The sequence below is a fragment of the Ictidomys tridecemlineatus genome, chromosome 6, assembly GCF_052094955.1.
Source record: "Ictidomys tridecemlineatus isolate mIctTri1 chromosome 6, mIctTri1.hap1, whole genome shotgun sequence".
Lineage (NCBI taxonomy): Eukaryota > Metazoa > Chordata > Mammalia > Rodentia > Sciuridae > Ictidomys > Ictidomys tridecemlineatus.
The window spans coordinates 100341430-100358429 of record NC_135482.1 but is presented as its reverse complement, the minus strand read 5'-3'; positions in this window follow the sequence as shown (position 1 = coordinate 100358429).

Below are 17000 nucleotides of genomic sequence, written 5' to 3'. Positions count from 1 at the left end.
CATAAGGGATGTTACAGTGTAATTTTCTTTTCCTGTAATACCTTTATCTGGTATTAGAGTAGTGCTGTCCTCATAGAATGAATTAGGTAATATTCCCTTTGCTTTTATTCTTTGAATAAGAACTTTGAGAAAATAAGTGCTCACATTGTTGTTCAGCTGCACTATTTAGTAGTAGCCTAGAAGGACTAAGGTTTTTTTCCTACTTGTGATTCAGCCAGTTATCAGTGGAAGTCCTTCTTCCCCACATGTTGAAGTTTGAACATTAAGAAGCAGGCCAAGGCAAGCATATGAAGCAGGGTTTATTTAAAAGAGGGTAACGTAAACTTCTCCTAGGAGGGAGAAGGGGGCCATAGCTGGTATCCTGGTATCACAAGAAGGGAGGAGGTGTTCTGCCCATTTTATATGTCCTAGGATTCCTTTGTTCTCCTGCTTCCCCGCCCCCCTCCCTTATCTTTCTCCTTCCAGCTTGTGACTAGATCCAGGAATGCTCAGTGGGATGCCCCAAAGGTGGGAAACTGGTGGGCTGAAGGGGGAAGGGCAGGGTGGGTAGCCCTGGACACTTTAACAATCTTATAACTCCCTGTAGGGAGGGGAAATTCCTGGGACGGGTTACCTTGACTACAGGTGGGATGTGGGGCCTATTCTTGATAAGATCCCTCAAGGGACAGTCTCCAACTTCCCATACTCACTCCTAGATCCAACCTGACTCAATTTACCTCTCTACACTGACTGCCTGTCTAATTCTGGCTTCACTGGAAGTAAATACTTTTGTGTTTGAACTACTGATGTGGATATTCTCAGCTTCTGTGCTCCTCCCCACAGCAGTTGAACTCTGAAATGTGTCTGTGATTGATCTTTGATGGTGGTTTTGTGCCATGTCCTTCATATTTAGGAACCTTCTGTTTGGTGTTAGTAGTGTTGGTTCATAGCCAAGACAGTTCCTGCACTTACTTCAGAGGTATTTGCTTCACCCTTTAAAAGAGAATAAATCTTTGTACCTTGGAAAGAAGAGGCAAACTTATTTTGCTTTTTCTCCTTCCTTAGAAGCACTGAACTTTTTGCTATACCCTAAAGTAAAAGGCTTACTTCCCCTTATCTGGTGACTTAAGACTTTGGCTTTTTATAAGAGAAAATTTTAGAGCAGACAGGACTTCGCTTTTCTCCATTAGCAATTGTTGATCAACTCTTGCCCTCCTGTGAGACTGAGGTTTCTTTGTTGTCTCTTGGGCTGCTCCCAATCTTTCTGACAGAAGCCCAGAAAGAAGATATTCTGAGTGTGAAGTACCCTTATGTCTCGTACCTCAACAATTCAAAACTGGCAAGGAAGTTCATGCTTTATGGTCAGTAACTCTTTTGAATTGTATGTTATATCCTTTTTAATTTTTTTTTTCTTTGAGTGCATTGTTCACTTGAGATCTGGATTACTTTGATAATGTTATGTTTGAATTCGGGACCCCCAAAAGACCACCAGAGAACAAGATCAATGTAAGCAGCAAAGAGGTGTTTATTTTGAGCTAGCTTGGGTCCTCTGCGTGCACACGAAGCAACTGGTGACACTGAGAGGACCCAAGCCCAGGATTTGCAGCAGTTTTATACACTCTTTGGGGAAGGCAGAGACTTCACATACATCATAGCCTCTCTTAGCAAATCATCATACACCACAGGAAAATCATAAAAAAAAAATCTCTAAAACATGATTAGCACATGCACTGGAGGGAACAAATTGGGTAGGGGTGATTGGTTACTACAAGAGGGGGATTCATTTGAACTGATTGGTTTAAGCCAAGATGGGTGTTCCTTCTGAACTACATGGTTTCCCAACAAGTTATCAACCACCATAAACTACTGGGAGGGTCATCTGGCATCCCAGGTATTTCCCTGTCTCAAGCTGATTGGTGGCTGCTAGGGGGTTGCTATGGGTCCCCACCTGAGTCAGGGACACCTGGCACAGCAGATCTCTCCTGTTATTTATAAACAACTTAGCAGGGTGGAAATGTGCCTAGGAATGCTCTGTGGGTCTTTCCAAGGACAAAGTCATGTCCCTTCCTTGGACAGGCTTTGTTCTGAGGTAGAGGCTGGTTTTTCAATAACACATGACTTCATTAAAAAAATCAGTTAAAGAAAGAAAAAGTTATGCCTTTTTAGCTTATCTACTTTTTTTTTTCAATGTTGAAGAAGGAGAAATATTCTTTGTAGTTTTCTACACTCAACAGAAATCAATGTTTCAAAAATTGTTATTTTAAAGTTCTAGCCTGTTTATTACAGACTTTTATCATCTGAAAACCTGTTTATAGTCTGTTTTCTCCCTCTTTTATCCTGTCTCTTGTTATGCCTAAATAGTTTTGATTGAATGCTAGAATTTGTTTTAATTAAAAATTTTGTTGGGACTTGACATCTTTCTCCAAAAGTCCTCCCTTTATTTCTTAAGGCAGATCTAATCAGAAGAAATCAGTTTGGGTGGTAATTTTGATAGGGTTAAGATTACTCTTGTGTTACTCCTGTTTTAGGTTATCACCCTCCAGAAAATTTCAAATTTATATAAAGTTCAGAAGGACTCATATGCCTAGAAGAGCCTGAGTTTTAACGTTAGTTTCCATGATTTCAAAAATGTGTTGAAAACTAAAATACTGTTTGGTTGTTTTTTGTTTGTTTGTTTGTTTTGTTTTGTTTTTATTTAGTGTAATTTAACTTACCCTCGCCTACATTAATTTAGATTTTGAGATATGTTCTCTTGGTGTGTGTGTGTGTGTGTGTGTGTGTGTGTGTGTGTCTTAGACATGTTTATTTTTAATTAATATTTTAGTTTTTATGTATTAATTTACATTTATTTTGAATTTTTTATTTGGTCCCTAGTTCACAGTAATGCCCTGGATTACACAGTCTGACCCAATTAAACTTAGGTTCCTTTGCAATGGCTGTCTTTGAAACATTATTTGAGGTTTGTTTCAACACAATGCATCCTACTTTTATTTTTATTTTTTTTTTAAAGAGAGAGTGAGAGAGGAGAGAGAGTGAGAGAATTTTTAATATTTATTTTTTAGTTCTCGGCGGATACAACATCTTTGTTGGTATGTGGTGCTGAGGATCGAACCCGGGCCGCACGCATGCCAGGCGAGCGCGCTACCGCTTGAGCCACATCCCCAGTCCCAGCATCCTACTTTTAATTACCTATCTCCTCATTTTCCTGGATTAATCTCCTAGCAAGACTATTGTTGTCTTTTTCTTATATGGAACTACAACCTCCTCTTAGTTACCTAGTAACACATTTCCATTGTTTTTGATAGTGACTTTATGCTTGAATTTCCTGAGAATCTGTCCAAATAAAGCCAGTTATCGTGTTGTGTTAGTTATCTTTTTGTTTCTTTGACCAAAATACCTAAAAAGACCAATTTAGAAGAAGAAAAGTTTATTTGGCTCTTGATTTTAGAGGCCAACTCCATGACTCTGGGATTGGTGGAAGAAAGCTGCTTAGCTCATGGTGGCTAGGAAGCAGAGAAAGCCAAGGGAAGATATACCCTTCCAGGGTACACCTACAGTGACCTCATCCTCTAGCTACATCCCATCTGCCTACAGTCGGCATCCAATTAGTCCATTCAAACCTAGGATAGGTTTATTAGGTTAAAACTCTCAAAATCTAATAATTTCACTTCTGAATATTCCTGAATTTAATACAAGAGCTTTTGAGGGCATTTCTTGTCTAAACCATAACAACTCTTGATACATCTGTTCCTACAGACAAAAATCCCTAAGCAAAAATTGCCACTACTATCTAGCTTGTGTAAAACTCACTTCACTTGAACTTAGACTCCTGCTTTATAATCAGACTGCTAGGTTCATATACTATTGAGTCCTCTCTGTTGATTAGGCTGGCAGAGAAACTCAATCCTTAGACTTACTGGAGAGGATGAGAAATTATGATATTCTTCCCAATTTAGGGAGATACTTAGCCCTAGATGAGAGTGTGGAGGACAGGGGGCCTTGCATTCCCAGATTCATCCGCCAGTTTCTATTATTCTCAGTTGGAGGGTGAAGATGGGCTGCTTTTGCTTTCTTATAACATTTAGTCAAGTTCCTTGAACTAATACTTCTCCACTTGCTTTATACAGTTGGATGCTACAGAGAATTCAGATACTGTTTTGGTTTTATAGAAAGTGATTTTCACCCGTTCTAATGGTTCTCTGAGGAGAGGATCTATGGAACAACTCATACTGGTAGTAGTGAAAAACAATCAGGGTCGAAGTTCTGCTTTCCCAGATGCTGAAAACTGAATACTTGAGGACCGCTGAGGCAAGTACAGAAAGCAAGTTTTATTTTAAAAATGGAAACAGACTTCTCTGCAGAGAAGAGAGCCAGAGCTGGTATCTAAAGAAGTGGGAGTGTCCTGCCCTTTTTATAAATTTTAGATTCTCTTTGTTCTCTTGTTCTCTTCTCCCTTATCTTTCCCCATCCTGCATAGGTGACCAAATGGTAGGTCAAAAGGTGATGGCCAAATGGTGGAGTGATCCAGGCAGTAAGGTAAGAGCCAAGAAGTATAAATTAACAACTCTTACAACTTCCTACAGAGAGGAATAATTCCTGGGGCAGGTTACCTTAGCAATAGTTTGGAGCAAGAACAGGATAAAGGGCTTTGGAAGGAGGGGGAAAGGTCAGCATTTGGTTCTTTTCAATCAGCCCCCACCTTTCTGATCAGACCAGATCCTTTATTATCTATATTGACTATCTTTTTGTCCCCTGGCTTCACTACCCATTACAGAATTCTCTCTACTTTGCTACCTTAGAACACAATGAAATGGTCCTGGTTTATTGAATTCTTACCCTACTCTGAAATCAAGCACGCTTACAAGTATATTGTGTATAAAAAAATAAATCAATTTTCTCTAGGTTTGCTTATTTCTGTTGCTATTTCATTACTTCTATGTCCTCTCCATGGATAAAGACTTAAAAATGTACTCCTAAAAACAAATTTATGCACACATATTATTTCTATTCTGCATTTATCTGTGTACACACATGCAAGTACAAAACAATCTTTAATATTTTCTTCTAAAAAAGCATTGCAATCAAAATAGCAGAGTTAATTTCTCCATTGCTTACTTATATAATATTTATAAGCTTATATGTGAGGGATACTAACATCTTACTCTTAACTCGAGTAAATCATTTATTATGGTTTGGATATGAGATACTAGCCAAAAGCCTGTAGTTAAAAAAAAGAATGTTCAGAAGTGAAATGATTTGATTATGAAGCTGTGACCTAATCAATCCATTTGAATTTTAATGGTCTAACTGGTGGTAACTGGGCAGATGAGGTGTAGCTGAAGGAGATGGATCACTGGGGGCATCTTGGAAGGATTCATCTGTCCTTTGGCCCCTTCCTCTTCTTTGCCTCTATGAGGTGAAAAACATTCCCTGATGTACCCTTTGGACATGATTCTTGGCCTCACTTAGGAAATGCTATGGTGGCTGTGGTTCTTGTTTGTGCTTTGGATGATAAATAGTTTGAGGACCTTGATAGAAAACATATAGAGTACTCTTGGCAGACATAAAATAGGCATGAAGTCTCCTGGAGATGGAATGTAACAAGTCTTGGGAGCTACTAGAGACTATGAAGGAGCATTACCATCTTGTCAGTGATACCTCACTGGTCACAAAAAAGAAGAGTGGTCTTAGAACTAGAATTGGGATCACTGTGTACATTGGAGAGTGGTAATGGGGCAAAGTCACCCTGTGGCAGTAAGCTGGGAAAAAGTCTAAGAAAGTGACTTTAAACCTGAGATAAATTCTACTGTAAAGTGTCTTTTAGAAATGGGAGAATGGATTGATCTAAATTCTTCAAAGAATGTTAGATATATTTGTATAGTAGCTTGGGAATGCAGAGATATTGCCTCAAAGGAAGTTGTGTTAGTGAGCGCTATGGGTTAAATGTGTTTCTTAAAATATCCTGTGTTAGAAATTTAAAACCATTAGGGGATTTAATAAGAAATTATTGTGTTAATGTCATTATGGCTGGAGTGGATTAGTCATCCAGAGAGTGGGTTGTCTTTCAGTTAGTCCAGCCCTTTGTGCTTCTCTTTTATATGCACTCACTTGCCCGTAATGAGATGATGTGGTCAAAAGCCTCTTACTAAGTATAGCCCCTCAACCTTAGGCTCAGAAAGTCTTCCAAGACTATAAATTGAATAAACCTTTATTCTTTATAAATAACCCAGATGGTGGCATTCATTTACAGCAACAGAAAGCAGATTAAGATAGTTAGCAAGGTTGTATTATACCAGAAAAGGTTTTGACCTGACCCATGGCCTCTTTCCCTACTCTGTTTCTGGAATTGCTACCAAGGACAAGAGAGCGTTTTCTTCTGGTATTCAGAGCAAACCACCATTCAATATTCTGTTTAGTTCAGAAGGCAAGATGTCTCCATTTTCAAAAAAAAAAAAAAAAATGTCCTCTCCCATTGATAATGTGACTGGGCAGACATCCCCATGCTTCATGCATTAAACACACAGTCCTGACATGAGTAACAACACCAAGGCTGGGTATTCTAGAAAAAAACACAAATTTTTCCTTCAGGAAAACGTGTTCTTGGTCCTCCAATAAATGTCACACTGCTTAACAAGGATGACCTTTGGGCTGAGAAGTCTAGAGAAATGGGCCCTTTGCTTTTTAAGTAGTTAGGTTCCAATGCAGCAAGATGCTTTTTCTGAATATCTGTGTAGTAATCTACCAGTAACTAGATTGAACTGGCAATATGAGGTTTTCATTGTCCTTTTACAAATGAGACAAAGCTTAGCCAATCCCCACCCAGATCTTTATCCTCCCCATTGTCTTTGAAGTTGTGACTTCATCACTTTGGTCACCTAGGAGGTAACACAGCTGGGACAGAGAGTTCCATGTCCTCTTTCCTATCCCAATGGCGGAGATTGAACCAGGTGCCAGTTTATTTCCAAATGGTGTTCCTTGGCTATATGCCTTGTTTGCTATGCTCTTTGTATTTTTTCTCTTTGTCATGTTCTCTCCCTTTTTACTTGAGATAGACCAACACATGAAGAAATGTAAGTGCTGAGGTGGGAGGTATGGCAAAGTCCCCTTCTCTCACTGCAGTGAGAGAATGTGGGTATGGAGGGAGGATAGTTGATTATTATACTGTAGGAAAGAAGAAAGTGATACTACTCTTCTCTGGTCTCCAAGGTCCAATGGCCCCGGGCTCACAGATCTTACAAACCATTTTTATATATGAAATAAGAACCTCAGAAACACAGATCAAAGCTGAGCGAGGAAGTCCACTGCTGATATCTTTGTAGAGCATGAGGAAGTATCCTGAGCCCTAACTGTGATGATTGATCTTAAAACCTCAGTATAAGAATAAGGGAGACTCTATGGAATCTGGGAATATGTGAAGGTGTTTCTGTATTATGGAGCCTGACCCAGAGTGCTCTCTGTCTTAGTCTTGCTCAGATGCAGGTATTCTCTACATAATGCTGTGCAGAAAGACAAAGACGGCAATGAGATAAAGATGGACCATCTGGGGAGGCCTGGTAAGTATTCTATGCCCTTTACCTCTAGGTTCTTTTGGCTATAAGCTCGCAACTGCAGTCAGTTCAACAGGCTATGTGCAAGATAACTGAGAACTCATGCTCAATTCTGGTCTCAGTGAAACAGCTTTTTCCTGCTCAGCACAGGACCTCTTTCCCCAAGCTTAGCCTAAGGGCTCTGAGTTTCTCTCCAGAGAAAACAATTTTCCAACAGAGGTGTGGTTTCAAGCCCTCACTAATTCTTTTTGATCAAGAAATTTCTCTTCAGTTATTTGTACTTGTGATGTCTCTTCATTTCAAGGTTCCCTCTCAGTGAGAGGAAAGTTGGCTCTGTACAGAAAGTGGTAATAAATCTGCTATTGTGATGGAGATGTGGGCAGACCTTATCTGTTTAGATAAGATCACAATACAAAAAGCCTGGGGGAAATTAAGTCTCTTTGTCTGAGTGACATTCTAACTACCTGTTGTCCATTGGCTCCTGCAGATTATCACTTTTTTCCCCCTTTGGGTGCTGGGGATTGAACACAAGGCTTTGCATATGCTAAGGATATACTCCACCACCAAACTAAATCTTCAGTCCATGATCATAACTCCTGCAGACTGTGCATATTATGGGATTTGCCTCTTCCATGGAAATCAGCTCTGCCTTCCTTTTGATGAGTCTCTTGATATCACAGAGAGACAGCAGTGGATTCTAGGTTTTTCTGTGCCTGTCACATCATAGTCTGCTCATGAATATGTCCTATATCTGCCTAGATTTCCTCACATAAAATTGAAATACCTAGTTTTGAGCAAACTAGGTTGAAAGTAAGTTTTCACATAAATACATTTTTTAATTTGGGACATTTTTATTTATAAACTCAAGAGAAAAATGGTACTACACACATGGATTTGTCCATTCCCAAATATAACCAAAGTATATGTTAGTTTTAGTTTTAGATAAGCAGAATGTCTAGTGTCAAACTGTCATCCCTAAATGAGAATATATATTTAAATGAGACTATGCAATTCAATATTGTAGTTGGCTAAGTAAAGTGAATTGCTTGAAGAATTTACATGAAGTCACTGTAACTCTTGTCATTTTTTACAAATGTATCCACTATCTCAATTCACTTTACACTTCCTACCTCTGCTAATGTTCTTGAGATCCTTGTTTGCTCTTAGAGCACAAAGTCAGAAGTGAGTTATGGTTTCAAAGGGGCCAAATGGTTTTATCTGAAACTTCCTGTTCTAGTAATGAGCGAGGGCATATCTCCTTCTGGTGGGTAAAGAGACACCAGTTTATTATCTAGGGTCTCTTACAAATAAATAAGGGAAGGTGAAATGAGTGCAGCTGTCCTTTCCAATCAGAATCTGAGTGGGCTCCTATTTCTCTCATATATCATTTTGCTTTTCAAATCATTTCTGAGAATTTTCTTTATCCTCATAGAGGCAGGTAAATCATGAGTTCTGTGGATTAGGGCTCTCTCCTGCCCCATTCTCAATACTGATGCATACAAGTTGTGCTACTAAGGCCATCTTTCCCAAATTTGAATGTTGGTTCTCTGGATGTTCGACTGATTTTTTTTTTAAGCTAATTCTGTATGTGAACCAAAGTGTAGAGTCTAGTGAGTTGTTTAACTATGGACATTTGGTGACATTTTCCTCCCTTATTATGGCCATTGACTTTCACATAATAGATTGTTTTTTCTTATCGATATAGAGTTTCTTGGGTTAGATTGGGAGAGCATTATTCCAGATTTTCTTAAAGATTCATAGAACATTAGAGCTAGATGCACTAGAACTGATGTAGACAATAATAGCCACAATATTTTCAATTAGCAGATGAGAAAACTCTTAGTTTCTTTTTGCTATGGGAGTGAGATGAAGGTTGTGGATTCTTTGGTGAAGAAGGACTTTTAGAACTCAGGGAATAACATCAATCTATAAACTTTGGGATTATCTGCATTAGATATTTTGAAAATCAGGATAAAAATAAAAAATAAATGTTTTTTTTTGTTATTGGGAATAAATATTCTAGATCTAGGTTTTCATTACTCCCATGTATTTTGTATTCAGCTTGTGACATATTAATTTTTTGTGAAAATATTTGTCAGACAATGGGTAGAAGATCATGCAATTCTGTTTTAACAGGACGCCCTAAATTATGATATACAGAAAATTTTAGTCTCTTGCATCCTTTCTGCTAAGATATGTGTTGCCCTTCTGCTGGGTCATAGGTATAACAAAGAGACTTCCTAGTTGTTTCAGGCTATTCTCTGGAGTCACCAGGGAGAGATATTGTGGTATGGAAGGAAGATGGAAGAGGGGAAGTTCTCTCACTACTAGTCAGAGCAGCAAGAGAGTCCTAGGAGTCTGAGGTTGAGATCTCTACCCCTGCTTCATCTGTTTGAGAGTGACCGAGTCTATAAGAAATCACCTGTCGTAACATATCCCAGTCAGGAGAAGGATTTGGACACCTTTTTTTATCTATGTTTATACTGCAAAAAGGGACAATAAATATTTTGAGACTCTCAGAAAAGTTCTGCATTACAAAGAAATTTTTATTGAATTTCTGGCTGCTTTTGCTCAGTTGCTTATATTCAGTCCTAAACTGACCCTGATTTTCTACTTCCAGAGAAAATCCTAGATGAATCACACATGCCATATTCTGTTCCCAAAGCAACACATGGAATCATTCTTACAGAGGAAGAGAAGTTCATGGCCACACCATGACTAAGCAAACTCTGAATCCAGGACTACAGCTCTGCTTTATTCAAGATGGTCACATAGCAATATCACCTGAACATTCTAAAATGTCACATCTAGGTTTCATTTTCTTATATAAGTTTTATGAGCCTTGTAATATTATCGTGGAATATGATTTCATGGAGGAGGAAGCTTGTGAAGGGAATTGCTATAGACCAAAAGCTTTATTTAATCTTATTTCCATTACTATAACAGTTAACTGAGATAATGAGCTTATATAGAGAGAAGGTTTATTTTACTTTACAGTTTTGTAGGCTTTAATCCATTATCTATTGCCCCACCCCACCCCATGTTTTGGGGCCTGTGACAAGGATGCAAATTATGGCAGAAACACGTGGTGGAGCAAAACCTTAAAGTTTCTACCTCTTCCCAGTAGTGCCAAACTGGGAACGGAGACATTAATACATGGGCCTTTGAGGGGAAATCTTCAGTAAATATTAGAAGTGTTTCAGGGAGTGGATAATGGTGTGTTTGTGATAGAGAAACAGAGACACAGACAAAGACAGAAAGAGAGAGAGAGAATGAGAGAGATATCTCAGAAGAGGTTTTTGGAACTCATTTCGGTACAAACATTTTTAAAAATCTGGTGCTGTCAGAACAATAACAGTGATGTCTGCAAGGGATGGGAAGTTACAAACCTGGATAAGTGGCTTCAGTGTCTAATAATTATAGTAATTTGTGATAAAGAACTGTTAAAGTCCTGATTCATTCTACTATTTATAAAACTATACGTGTTTCTATTAAGATATTCAAAGTGGTCATAGGATGTTAGTCTTTTTGCATCTGCACCTGTTTTGGGGGGGTATGTACAATTTATATGTTTACATGTTACATTTTTCCCTTCATAGATACCCCTGAACTTCTTCAGGACATATTTCTTCTATCTTATTTTACATTTTATTTTGCATTGCTTTCTTTTCCTTTGTGATCAATTTTTATTGATTATTTCAACAACTTTAATATCATTTTTTCCTCTTTTCTTTGTCATTATAAGTATATTTGTGTATTTTCTATTACTTGCTATTTCCTAAGTCTTCGATTCTTACTGAGCATAATTTTGTTCATTTTGTCTTCTGTCTGCCTGCTCAACAAACTTCTTGACAATATTGTTTCATTTTCCATGTTTTTGCTACTTTAAAAGGACAGAATGCACAATCCTAAGGCCCTATAGCTTTGTTTCCCAAAATGTAATTCTTTCTAGGATTAAAGAGACCAGTGCCTTAAAAATAAAGCATCAAACAGAAAACCCTCTAGGTATTTAAAGTAGGAAGTGGTTTACTACAGGAAATTAATGTGCTTACAGAATTCTCACCAGGAAGTTACAAAAAAACCCCAGGAAACCACTATCGCAGGTCACTATGCTCACTGCTAAAAGATACCAGGCTGCAACATCAAAGCTAGTAACTTTCAGAACAAGTGCAACAGCCCCTGCAAAACTAAATCTCCCAGGAGTATGCTGTGCTGGTCAAATTAGCTCATATTCTTCTTGTTAAGGACTGTGGAAAATATAGTTCTCAGGCCTCAGATCCAGCCATTCAGGGAGAGCATAACAGAAGTCAGGAATGGCAATAAGAAGTGATGCAGTTCAGGGGTCTTTTCAGTATAAAGGGAAAGCTTACTGCTTACTATTAGAAGAAATCCAGATGATCACAGGTTCCTTCTGCTGCTTCTGCTGCTCATTATATTGATTCCTCAAGTTGCTGGATTAGAAGAACTCGACACTGACTACATACAATGCAAATACACAATGCTTTAAGAAATCAGTTCCAACTGTGGAGATCATCTTTTCATTATTATAAAAGCACACTAAATCATAATAGCCTTCAATCCATTTCTCACCAGTTCTTAAACTTACACATCTTAAATTTACTTACTTAAACTTACATATCTTCATGTATGAGGGTGCCAACATTCTAGTTTTAATTTTCACCCCAATAAACCTCTGCTTTTCAAAGATACTTTTCTGGCTGATAATATGTGAAAGTTGACAGTAGCAACTCCATTTTGTGACTCAGACTACATTTTGTGCTGTAGTGACTATTCTGTGAACTTGCTGACATCCAGAAGAAAGTTATTTGCTGAGAAGGAACATCCTGAGGATTGTATGGACTAAATTCTTTCCTAGTAGCAGTTATATGGTCTGAGTTGGTCTATGCTGGACCAATGAGGTATAGAGGTAAATTTATCCTCTAGTCAAAATTCATGAGAAATAACCCAGTTTGGATGTTGAATGTCTGTTAAAGACCTATGCATTAAAGTTTTGCTCCCTAGAATGGTGCTATTGGAAGGTGATGGAATCTTTAAGAGGTATAGCCTAGTGGGAGGTCTTTAGGTAATGGAGGATGTGCCCCGCAAGGGATCACAAAACCTCTTTCTTATGGGCCCCCAAGGGATCACAAAACTCTTTTCTCTTCATTTTCTCTCTTTTTCACATCCTGACCATGAGGTAAAGGGTTTTGCTCCACCTCATACACCTCCAGGATATGAAGCCACAGGCCCAAAGCAACTGTGTAAATCATTAGCCTTTAAACTGTGAGCCAAACTTAACCTTTTTCCTTTGAAAGTTGGTCATCTCAGATATTTGTTACAAAAATGGAAAGCTGATTAACAATAACCCATTCTTTTTTTTTTATAATTCTTTTTAAAATTTTTTTAAATTTATTTTTTTTATTGATTGTTCACAACATTACAAAGCTCTTGACATATCATATTTCATACATTAGAATCAAGTGGGTTATGAACTCCCATTTTTACCCCAAATACAGATTGCAGAATCACATCGGTTACACATCCACATTTTTTACATACTGCCATATTAGTGACTGTTGTATTTTGCTACCTTTCCTATCCTCTACTATCCCCCCTCTCCTCCCCTCCCATCTTCTCTCTCTACCCCATCTACTGTAATTCATTTCCCTCCATGTTTGTTATCCCATTCCCCTCACAACCTCTTATATGTAATTTTGTATAACAATGAGGGTCTCCCTCCATTTCCATGCAATTTCCCTTTTTTATCCTTTTCCCTCCCACCTCATGTCTCTGAATAACCCATTCTTTTTACCCTTAAAAAGACTCTTGAAACTCCTTCCTATTGAACACTTTCTGATCTCTACTAGAATCTATTAGAATTCCCTGATTTGAGTTTCTAAGACCTCAACAAGTTCTTTTTTTGATTAATATATTATCTAAGTTACTTTGAATGACAGACACACCTGAAATATTTATCAAAAAATATTTCTTATAACCTAATCTCAAATGTAAATTGAGATTAAAGATTTAAGTTTTCTTCTTTGACAATAGGTAGTTACTGCTCTTATGGTTGTGTAGCCACCCAGATTATCTTTGTTCATTTTTAAAGCCACAGGAGTTTCCTTGTAGACTAAGGATGCTGTGAAATAAAACATCCAGAAACTCTTCAACAATAACATAATGATGAATGGAAAATAAATTATTATATTTCTACATGATCTTTATATGTCATTGTTAACCAATCTACATTTTTTCTCTTAAACCTATCTGAATTCTTTTTATCAGTAAATTAGTATTAAAAATTTCAAACATTGTTGTTAATAGGCAAATATTCTTTATAAAAAATGTTTTTTTTTCTTGTTTGCCTAAATAAGAGGTCATCGACTACTAAAAATGGCAAAAATATGGAAGAGTTATGCATAAGAAGAAAAGAGCTATATTTTTAGATTCTTAGGCAGTATCATTGTGACAGTGATCTTTCTTTTTGTTTAGGATGAGAAATATAGAGTTTGCAGACCTTAAGAGAAAACACATACAGTAATTCTGGCAGACAGACATTAGGCCTGAAGTCTCCTAGAGATAGGTTGTAATGAGACTTAAAAACTGGGAAAGATACATCAAAAATCTTGCCAGTGGGTCCTCACCTGTCACCTTAGAGAAGGTTGAGCTTGAAATAAGAATTGAGATCACTTGTGCATTATAAGTGGTACTGAGTTGGAGTCACTCTGTGGCAGTGGAATGGAAAACTCTGGGAAAGTGACTTTAAGTATGAGACGACTTCTACTGTAAGGTGTTCTTCAGAAATGGAGCATGGGTCTGGGGATGTCATTCAATGGTGGAACACTTGCCTAGTGTGCATGAGGTCCTGGGTTTGATTCTCAGTGCAGAAGGAGGACAAGGAGGATGAAGATGATGATAAGGGGAATGGGAAGGAGAAGGAGAGAAGAAAAAGAAAGAAATAGAAAAATGGGGAGAGTAATTTGTGGGGTGGGTACTGGGATTTGAACTCAGGGTCACTTGGACACTGAGCCACATCACCAGCCCTATTTTGTATTTTTATGTACAGACAGGATTTCACTGAGTTTAGTGCCTCACTTTTGCTGAGGCTGGCTTTGAACTTGCAATTCTCCTGCCTCAGCCTCCCCAGCCACTGGGATTACAGGTGTGCTCCATCTCACCTGGCTGAGAGTAGATTGACCTAAAGTTTTGGAGGGAAAAGCATGAGTTTGTATGGTAAGAAAAAAAAAAAAAGTATGAATATTGATTCAAAAGAAGTTCCAATTTTAAGTAAAGTCATAGTTTTGTACCAGGTGAGGTTATAGTTGAATCCCTTGGCATTCTTTCAATTCTGCTTTGGGAATTTCTGCTAAGAACAAAGGGAACATTTTCTAGTGATGTTCAGAGAAATGTACTGCCTTATCTGTTTAGAAGACAACATAACCTCCATGTTGACACATGTGACGACGAGGAAGACACTGTTTATAGTCAATGGGACACACATTTGTTATATAAACAAGCAGGGAATGCTAGAGAGCTTCTAGGGAAGGATCTGGAATTTGTCTTCAGGAACATTTGAGCCTTCTTCATCTTTCAACAGATGTTTAGATGTCTTTTTGTCTCTATAAATCTGGCTTTAGGGCTAAGGAGTCTGGGGAAATAGGACACTCCTTTACTATACAGTTGTTCCTTTTGTTCAAAGCAGGGATACACTTATATTTTTTCATGAGTTGTTCCTGTTTCTGGCCATTTTTAGAGATTCTAGTGTTTGGGGAGTTATTGAAGCATTTGTAGACGCAAAGCTGGCTACGTGACTTTACTCAATGTTTTCTCCATTATTGAAGAAGATAAAGATTGGCCAATCCCTACCAGGCATTTATTACTCCCATTGTTTCTGAAGCTCTGACTTCATCACCTGATTACTTAAGAGGTGACAGAGCTAAGGCTGAGCATTACCATATTTTTACTAGTATCTCCATGTGTGAGTTTAAATCAGGCACCAGGTTACACCCAAATGTGACCTGGCTCTACGTCCTTCTTGCAATGACCATCCTTTTCATTGTCTTCTTCTCATTTTTTCCCTTCTTCAGTGAGATTGATGAACACATAAAGAAATGTAAGTCTCTATGTAACCTAAGAGAATGTATATAGGACGAGAGGGAAGGGGTCCATTAAAATATAACAGTTTTGAAAATATGTTTCTTACTACGTTATCCAGGAATAAAATTTCTTTTCTGGATTTTAAGGTCTTTCAATGACCCTGGGCCACAAGAGTTTTTAGAAATCATGCTCATATAAGACAGAATTGCCTAGAGGGACATAGATGAGAACTGGTCTAGGTATATACCTATGGAGAATGAGAAATTATTCAGACCTATGAATGAGCAGAAGTTAATTCCTAAGAATACAGATATATAGGTATCCCTATAGAATCTGGAATTATATAAGGGAGTTTCCATTTGATAGTCTTTGATCCAGGGTGTTTTTTCTTAGTTTTGCTTGGATGCAGGTATTCCCTGTGTAATGCTGTGTATAAGAACAAAGGTGAAGATGAGATAAAGAGGGACCATCTGCAAAAGCCAGGTAAGCATTCCTTTTCCTTCATCTCTGGTTTAGTCTGTTTAGAAACCAGCCACTCCTATGAGTTCCATTATCCATCATATGCAAATTTGATCTCTGTGAGAAAGTTGCCTCATGTTTAGCACATGAACCTTCTTCCTCTAAGCTTAGCTTAAGATAACTGGAAATTCTCTCTGGAGAGAACATTTATCAAGTCTACTTCTGGTTCTGAGCCTTGATTAATTCCTTTGAGTGGAAAAGTTCCTGTATTTTGTTCATTTATATGATGTTTCTCTTCCTATTAATGGTCTTTTTCAATAGAGTCAGTGATTTAAATTTTTATTTTATAAGCTATATGTGTAAGGAAAGGTGACTTTGAATCTTTTTCATGGAGAACAGTTTGACCACTTCTTGACCATAATTCCTCTATATACGTATGTGAGGAGACTTTCTCCAGGTAATGCCAGTTCTGTCCTCCCGAGCTGTTCTATGACTTCTTGTGACATCATGGGGGAGTAGGTGGTGTCATACCCTGGATTCTCAGATTCTCTGTGTCTATCATATCTCTGCCCCTATTATAATTATTATATGCCCCCTCACACACACTCTTGACCAGGGGTCCCTCACACAAAGTTGAAAATTCCTGGTTTATAAAAAGTTAATGTGTTCCTTTGAGGTAACTAAAACAGGTAAAAAAAAAAATTTGAATGAATGTTTGTATTATTAATTTTAGGGATGAATGGCCTTTGTCATATCCCAAACCTAACCAAAATATATGATGGCTTTAGTCATAGACAACCAGAATGTCTAGCCCATAAGTGTCATTACATAAATGTGACTATTTGCAATTGAAAGAACTAAGAAAATTAACCCAAAGATCATGTGAAGTAACTTGAAATTCTAGTCATTTGTATAAAT